At 43.0% G+C, this 8,784-nt stretch overlaps 1 long non-coding RNA gene across 1 annotated transcript; it reads right to left on the reverse strand.

The window, feature by feature from the left end:
- Nucleotides 1-1,785: 1,785 nt before the first annotated feature.
- On the reverse strand, nucleotides 1,786-8,295 carry LOC139554472 (uncharacterized). The gene is made up of 2 exons (XR_011670847.1): nucleotides 7,099-8,295; nucleotides 1,786-4,491 (listed from the first exon to the last, which is right to left on the reverse strand). It is a non-coding gene; the product is annotated as an uncharacterized lncRNA (long non-coding RNA).
- Nucleotides 8,296-8,784: the final 489 nt, after the last annotated feature.

Consider the following 8,784-nt stretch of genomic DNA (forward strand, 5'->3'; position numbering starts at 1 on the left):
TGCATTTCCATACAATACAACATATGTAAGCACGCATACAAACACACATAGACTAAACAATCTTTTGATGATCCTTTTTGGCACCATTCATACAAATGTAATCACTGTTATATTTTGGAAGCTACAGCATGTTGCCCAATGCAATCTCTTGAGTGCACTGCCCAGAAAGCATACACTTAACAACAAAATGACAATAGAAGAATAATGATAATATCAGTAGGAAATGAAGAGGAAACTTGTTGGCCTTCTGCCCAGTGTGCCCAGGGTGTGTGAGGAGAGACCAAAGGAGGAACAGGTCCTTACTTCTGATGCTGTGGTCAAAACTCCTGAGCCATGTGGTGACCTCTCCCACTCTCCTCTCCCTTGAAAAATGTGACTGAGTCAGGGCAGTCGCATGGTTGCGTACTGCTCATTTTACTAAAGAGGAGCAGCACTGTCTTTGGTAAGAAAGTTGAATAATATATACTTTCAGAAAGTATTCACACCCTTTGACTTTTGTTGCGTTACAGCCTGAGTTAAAAATGTATACAAATTGCGATTTTTATTTATCTATTACAACACACAATACCCCATCATTTCAAAGTGGAATTATGTTTTTTGAAATGTTTGTTTTATTAATTAAAAATGAAAAGCTGAAATGTCTTGAGTCAATAAGTATTCAACTCCTTTCTTATGGCAAATAAGTTCAGGAGTAAAAATGTGCTTAACAAGTCACATAATAAGTTGCATGGACTCGTTCTGTGTGCAATAACAGTGTTTAACAAGATTTTTTAATGACTACTTTATCTCTTTACCCCACACATACAATTATCTGTTAGGTCCCTCGGTCAAGCAGTGAATTTCAAACATAGATTCGAGACGAGGTAGGTTTTCTAATGCCTCACAAAGAAGGGAACCTATTGGTAGATTGGTACATTTAAAAAAGAAGCAAACATTGAATATTCCTTTGAGCATGGTGAAGTTATTATTTACACTTTGGATGTATCAATACAACCAGTCACTACAAAGATACAGGCATCCTTCCTAACTCAATTGCCGGAGAGGAAGGAAATGACTCAGGGATTTCACCATGAGGGAAGTGGGTTACCTAGTCAGATACACAACTGAATGCATTCAACCGAAATGTGTCTTCCGCATTTAACCCAACTCCTCAATCCGAGAGGTTCGGTGGCTGCCTTAATCGATGTCCAATCATCGGTGCTCGGGGAGCACTTGTTGTGGGAGTTATCTGCCTTGCTAAAGAGCAGAACAGCAGGTTTTCCCACCTTGACGGCTTGGGGATTCATTTTTTTTTGTAAAACAAGCTAAATTAATAAGATACAAGTAATGTATCTTATTTCAAAATATTTTTGAAGATATGACCTTAATACGATGATTAAGGTCAAATATCAAAAAAAAATATTGTGAAATAAATTACTTGTATTAAGCCTTTTTTTCTGTTAAAATAAGCTACATATTTGCCAATGACATTTAGATACTTTAGCTTGGTACAAAAAACTAAAACACTAATATAAGATATTTAGTCTTGCTTAGATTTCACTTTTTGCAATGTATCCCTTGCTCTCTATCTCCCCTAAAAATATGTCTGTTTTTCCGTTTAAAGATGCTTTCTCTTTACTTCCCTCACAGATTTTTTTTACCCGTCTGTTTACTTCCTTACCTCATGTTAGAGGTTCTTTTTTCATTTGTTTCACAAAGACTTCACATCTGTGGTTGTAACTGGTGTTGATAAAAGGTGAGGTGTTCAGGTGAGCGAGTCGGTCAAGGATCGGCTCAGACGAGGAGTTAAAGTTTAACAATCAGCAGTTTATTCAGAGTAAAAGTATTTGGTACAGCGTATATACGGGCTCTGTTCTTAGAACTCTGAGGGAGTCAGAAAAGAGAGCCCATAAAACAGGTAGCATACATGTTTTATACAATACAAAAAGTAGGTTGATTCTAGGAGTCCTGGTCTTGGGATTGGTCCTGGTCCGGGCGTAGTCCCCGCTTATTGGCCCAAGGTTGTTGTTGCCATGTTCCTGAATATCCCTTGCTTAATGTCTGTTTTGAATTGCCAAACAGCTTGCATGTGCACAATGTTGATAAGCTTAGGATCCCTAGAAGCTCTATTAGGTATTAATGCGGTGTGTGTGGTTCTCTGTGTTTGAGTGTGAATGTGCGTGGGTGGGGTGTGGGTGTCTGTGTGTCTTCCAGGCATCAGCAGATATGTCATCACAAGACGAAGTCCCTTAGACCTCTGCGGTTGACCCAGTTCCTGTTTTCTTGGCTGTATGTGGAAACATTAGTATGGCATGCCAGAAACAGGTTGTGCAACATACTGCAAACACACTTGTAATGAAATGTTCATTTGCTTTGCCTTTTGTTACTAAAGGCTAATGCATAGATATAAAGGCCTATCTTGGCTTCAAGCATATATGAGCATCAAAGTTTTTCTTACAAATCCCTCTCTTCACGTCTTCCTAGACGTGACCAACTGTCTGGAAAGAAACTTTTCAGAGAAAAGTTTTGATTAGTCCCTCTCTTCACGTCTCTTCAGAGACGTGACCAATCAGTCAACAGCACAGTCCATACTTATGAACTCTGCTTCCGTCCCTAGGTCGTCATAAACATCCTCTGGGCCCAATAATGGGAACATCTGCGCCGTGCTATGGGGGTCAATGGCTTTGGTAATGAGCCTATTCCGATCAACATTTTTATTAACGGTGCACCACCAGCATATGGACGATTCAAGTCCTGCATTGACTTGATTCACTAACTTATACTTATCCGGCACCCCTCTGGGTACCCCAATAGCATCAATGTAGGTCGGGTTCTCAGCAGTGGGGTGCACCTCTCGCTTGGATCGGCTCAACTTCGCCTCTTCCACTTGGGACATGAGTTCAGACACACTCATGGGATGGACTGTAATGGGAAGGAGCAAAGACACTAGGGCACATAAACCAGATGAGGTAGGAGGGAATCGTGACAACAGCCTATTACCTCCACACCACCACCACACATCAGCTCTAGACACTGGTTTAAAATTTGCCGTAAGCATGTGAGTGTACCAGCACCAACTATCAGGGAGCTTACCCAACCATGTCCCTCCACCTATCATGTTTATGCATGTAAAGTTAGCACTTGCCACACTGGAGGAGAATATCGGTTTCTTGACCATCGTGGTGACTACCGGATAAACAGTGTCCCACTGTGAACATTTCTCAGGTGGGTTGTCTTTGTCCATAAGGGGCAATAGACAGTCTCCGCTAATAGCAGCTGGGACAATGCGGAGCAATGGCCTAGCTCCCATGCAAACTACACAGCTTTGCAGGGTCATGTTAGCTGCTTGTTCGGTCAATAGTAGCCAATTGTTATTGAAACCTGAGATTCCGGTGGCAGTAAGAATGGTATCATCAGGGGTGGTAGGAGTGGTGACCATATTAATAGGACCCCAATCGCCCTTTCCCTTAGATGTTAAAACAGTAAACCGGTCAGTAATAGCAGAGGGCTGAGCCTGCTGAGTAATGCAGATTGTTACTGGCCAGTAGAGTAGATCCTTGCTAGATTCTACATGTGGTGCTAGTATAAAATCCTGACAACCCGTCCCAGTACCTGGTCGGATAATTAGTGATAAACCCCAATTACGCAATTTAGTCCTAGTCAGTGACAATCTTTTCCGCCAGATAAGAACTGCTTGTCCTGATGAATAACTGGACCAGTCAGGACCAGTCTCAGCGACCAGGCTCTTCCATGACCACTCCTGAAACCCCCCTTTTGTCATATACCAGTTAAATCTGGTGTATTCCAGAGCATGCCCTCCCAGGCCATTCCTAGCTTTTCCCAATAACCCCCAAGACAGTGTAATGGTGGTGGTTACATTAGCGGGTACACATAAGGTGGTGCTTCTAACCTGGTTTGTGGTGCAATTTTGGTTGATAGGTTCAATGTGTCTTTTGCGTACTATGTGCCTGGGCATACTAGCGTTAGAGGTAGAGTTGGCGCCATCAGATATCTTGACCACATTATTAGCCATGTGTTCAAAAGCCCAAAGCATTATTCCCACTATGCAACCTGAGGTTATCATAAACAGTACAAACATTGGAAGAGAACATCCTAATCTGCTCCATGGCGTTCTCTGTCGCCTAGACCATGGGTGGCCCTCCCTGGCACCTGAGGAGTGGAGTCGTCTCCACATTCTTCAGTTGTCAGGGCGTACAGAATTTGTAGCCGAATTAGATGCGATCAAGTCGCTTCTGACTTCAGTCAGTGTTCTGTCAGGTGCTGGTGCTGGTGTACAGTGAGTCAGGTGGTGCCAAGGTGCGCCCGATTTACCTTTGACCTGGACTGAGTGTGAAGTAACTTCCTTCACTTCGTACGGTCCAGTCCACCTGGGATCTGCCCACTTTCTTTTGTGGACCTTGATCCTTACCCAGTCTCCAACCTTTACCCTTGGTTGTCCCTGGTCATCCGTCAGCTCCCCCTCTGCGACACGGTGTATCTGTATGGAGAGAGCTGCAGATAATTCGGTGAGTCTTTTTACATAGTCAGACATTCCTATCTGGTGGACATCAAGAGGGGGCATATGACCTCCCTCTCTTGGCGGCCCAGGCATCACTCGGCCTGTCATTATTTCATGGGGTGAAAGATGTGTCCCTGCACCTGGTGAGGACCTCATGGCCATCAGTGCCAGGGGCAGGGCTTCCACCCACGTCAATTTTGTCCCTGCACAAACCTTAGCTATCTTAGCTTTCAAAGTTTGGTTACAGCGTTCCACAAGTCCCTGCGATTGCGGCTTATACACCGAACCGAATTTGTGTGTTATACCAAACCTCTCCTCAACCTGTCTCAGGTGTTGATTGGAGAAGTGGGACCCATTGTCGGATCTGATTTGTCGCGGGACCCCATACCTAGGTATGAGTTCCGTTTGTAGCCACTTAATGACAGACTTCGCATCCTCTTTGGCTGTTGGGATTGCTTCTACCCATTTGGAGAATCTGTCTACCATTACTAGCAAATACCTCTTTCCCCCTTTCACTTGCTCTGCTCCCATGTCTGTGTAATCTATGCTGATGTCTTGAAAACAGGCATTGGGTACCGGGTAATGACCCATTGGTGTTTGGTATGGTTTCTTTGGGTTGTAATTTCCACAGATAGTGCAACTGTCACAAAACAGGTCAGTCATTTCCTTCATATATGGATGCCACCATACATAGGAAACTTTTTGTAGTGTTCTCAGTTTTCCTTCATGTGTCAGACCATGGGCTTCTCTGATGAGTTCTGGGCACAGATTCGCTGGTGCCACCAGTCTTCCATCATGGGAACGCCAGAGGTCATCCATCCCTTTTGTGGCTCCCCTCTGTCCCCAAACTGAGTGTTCATATGATCCTGCTGAGAGCTGTAGTTCTTTGATGTGAAAAAGATCCCGATATCAGAAAGTCATTGTTCCCCAGTGGTTCTTCCTGTGTCCTGGGGTTCGGAGTGAGCCGTGACAGCAGTCTTGTCTCCTCAGAAAAAATAAATGGGTTGCTTGTTGATCGTCCTCCAGGGGAACCCAAATTCCCAGTGTCCATGGAGTAGAGAACGCCAGGGGGCTCCAGATCCACAACATCGATTGTTCCCTCCGTCAGGCGCACTGCCACTTCCCCCTTTACTATTCCCCCCCTCAGGGTGAGCACAGGAGCCTGTATGACAGCTGGTGATGAACCTGTGGGAGGAGAGTAGGGTGGGGGTCTGTACTCTTCTGGTAGATTTGGATAGAGGCGCTGGTTGGGTGATTGTCCTTTGTCTGGGTTGGCTGGTGGGGTGGTAAGGTCCCCTCCCTCTTTTATGTCAGTGACTACTGCCATTACTTCCGCTTTTTTTTGTCATTTGGTATCTTCGGATCTCCTCGATAGCCCAAGTGCCTATTTTCAACTCAGCCTCTGCTCTCTCTCTCTGCTTAGTTCCTTCCTTTCTGAATACATGCTGTTTATTCAACTCTACTTCACTGTTTCTTGCACTTTGCTTTCCCTCTCTTAGCTCTCCTTCCATGGTATTTAACTGGCACCCTGTGGGTGTTGCTCCTGCTCCAGTCAAATATCCTCCTTGTACCCATTTCAATTTTAACCCTTCCCACACTTTCTTACATTCTTTCCATTGTATTTTTCCCCCTGCTCTTTCCTGCAACCGCTGATCTAAATACTCGTTAAATTTCAGTTTTGGAGTTTGTGAAGCTGCCATGGCTTTTTGTTTTGACTATCTGAATATACTTAGCCCGTCACTGCCTTGAGGCAGCGATGTATTCTTGGAGAAACAATTACTCGTACTCTGTCTTATCTCAGAGCTCCTCCGTCGTATACCCAGAGTTTTGTCGAGACATGTAACCCAATTAAACCCTTGTGAGACGCTGTGTACAGTTAAAACCTCACCGGTCACAGCCGGTCTATTGGTTTACTAGTCAATTAACAATATGCCTCATTCGTATACTTCATGCACAGGTAGCAACTCTACAACGCATTTAACCAGTCATGAGCTAAGTTATGGTATGTAAATCACCTTGTACTTGTATCAACCGAACTATTGGTCATATTCAACACATAGATCTATTCCTCATCGGGACGCTACCGAACTGTCTGAATAGTATCTCTTCTAAGTCTATTTCACCCTAGGCATCTTTAACATTTAGATCTATTCCTCATCGGGACGCTACCGAACTGTCTGAATAGTATCTCTTCTAAGTCTATTTCACCCTAGGCATCTTTAACATTTACAAGAAATTAAGCCTATTTCATCCTAACTTCACAAACAAATAGAAATTAAGCCTATTTCATCTTAACTTCACAAACAATAGAAATTAAGCCTATTTCATCTTAACTTCACAAACAATAGAAATTAAGCCTATTTCATCTTAACTTCACAAACAATAGAAATTAAGCCTATTTCATCTTAACTTCACAAACAATAGAAATTAAGTCAATACCTCTAACATTGTATTGCAACACATACGTTTACTTCACTGCTTGGTGGAATTTAGTAATAAATTTACACAAAATTCATACTCACACTCGGTACTACTGATCTTAAATTTGGTATTGAACTATTCGACAATGTGCAAAATTCGTTTTAACAGGTTTTGCTTACCTTTTTAGTGGTCGACCTGAGATCAGTTCCCCGAGTTGAGCAGAGCTTTGTCCTCCCCCGATTTGGCTGGTCTATCTCCTTGAGCCGTCCTTCCACCAATTCGCTCCCGCACTCTCACGTTTTATGGGTCTTTAGTAAACCATCCTCTGCTACCAAAGTTCTGTTGATAAAAGGTGAGGTGTTCAGGTGAGCGAGTCGGTCAAGGATCGGCTCAGACGAGGAGTTAAAGTTTAACAATCAGCAGTTTATTCAGAGTAAAAGTATTTGGTACAGCGTATATACGGGCTCTGTTCTTAGAACTCTGAGGGAGTCAGAAAAGAGAGCCCATAAAACAGGTAGCATACATGTTTTATACAATACAAAAAGTAGGTTGATTCTAGGAGTCCTGGTCTTGGGATTGGTCCTGGTCCGGGCGTAGTCCCCGCTTATTGGCCCAAGGTTGTTGTTGCCATGTTCCTGAATATCCCTTGCTTAATGTCTGTTTTGAATTGCCAAACAGCTTGCATGTGCACAATGTTGATAAGCTTAGGATCCCTAGAAGCTCTATTAGGTATTAATGCGGTGTGTGTGGTTCTCTGTGTTTGAGTGTGAATGTGCGTGGGTGGGGTGTGGGTGTCTGTGTGTCTTCCAGGCATCAGCAGATATGTCATCACAAGACGAAGTCCCTTAGACCTCTGCGGTTGACCCAGTTCCTGTTTTCTTGGCTGTATGTGGAAACATTAGTATGGCATGCCAGAAACAGGTTGTGCAACATACTGCAAACACACTTGTAATGAAATGTTCATTTGCTTTGCCTTTTGTTACTAAAGGCTAATGCATAGATATAAAGGCCTATCTTGGCTTCAAGCATATATGAGCATCAAAGTTTTTCTTACACTGGGGACCAACCTGAGTATTTTGCTTTCAACCTCAGAAAATAAAATAGAACATAACATTTGCCCCCATCAACAGTATCTGATACTCTGTTTATAACTGCTTTATTGCTTGTCTGAATTGAAGTTACCCGAAGTTACAATTAGGCTAGCGGTTTTGACTGAATGTAACCTGTGGCGTAAAAGTCGAAAATTTGGTCATACGCAAATATCTAAGCTAAAATAAAAGACTGTATTGTTGAAACAATTCTCAATTGTCTTTGCTTCTCACAAACTACTTATATTAAAAACAATTGAGATGACAGCCGTTTTGCACTGTTTTGCACTATTACTTTACCAAACATAGCATGGCATTAGTGAAAGTCAAAATCTGCGAACGTCTAAATCAATATTCGCTCCCTCCTATAGACCAGGGGAGAAGGGCTATGTAAAAGGCTCGATTTTGTCGTTCTGAGCATTTGAAATGTGTCTGCCTCCGACGTAAAACAAATGTTTTACTTCCACACAAATGTACTTCTTTACTTATTTTAGGTTTCATGAAGTGTGAAGGTTGCATTCTTTATCGTACAGCTATGAAAGTTATGTATTTAAACCCGCCTGCTCGATACAAATTCAGCGATTACTTTGCGTTGTCTGTGCAGTGAAGCAGTCGAGCTGGATAAATGTTTTTCTAAGGGCCGCCCCTTAAACGGATGTAATGATGCAGCTGATCACCACAGGAAGGCAAATACACGTTTATTCGAAGGAGGACGTGTACATGGTCGTAGGAAGGTCTTGATAACTGTATTCTGACTTATAAAACTGTGGGAAATCA

This window comes from Salvelinus alpinus, chromosome 26, assembly GCF_045679555.1.
Source record: "Salvelinus alpinus chromosome 26, SLU_Salpinus.1, whole genome shotgun sequence".
Classification (NCBI taxonomy): domain Eukaryota; kingdom Metazoa; phylum Chordata; class Actinopteri; order Salmoniformes; family Salmonidae; genus Salvelinus; species Salvelinus alpinus.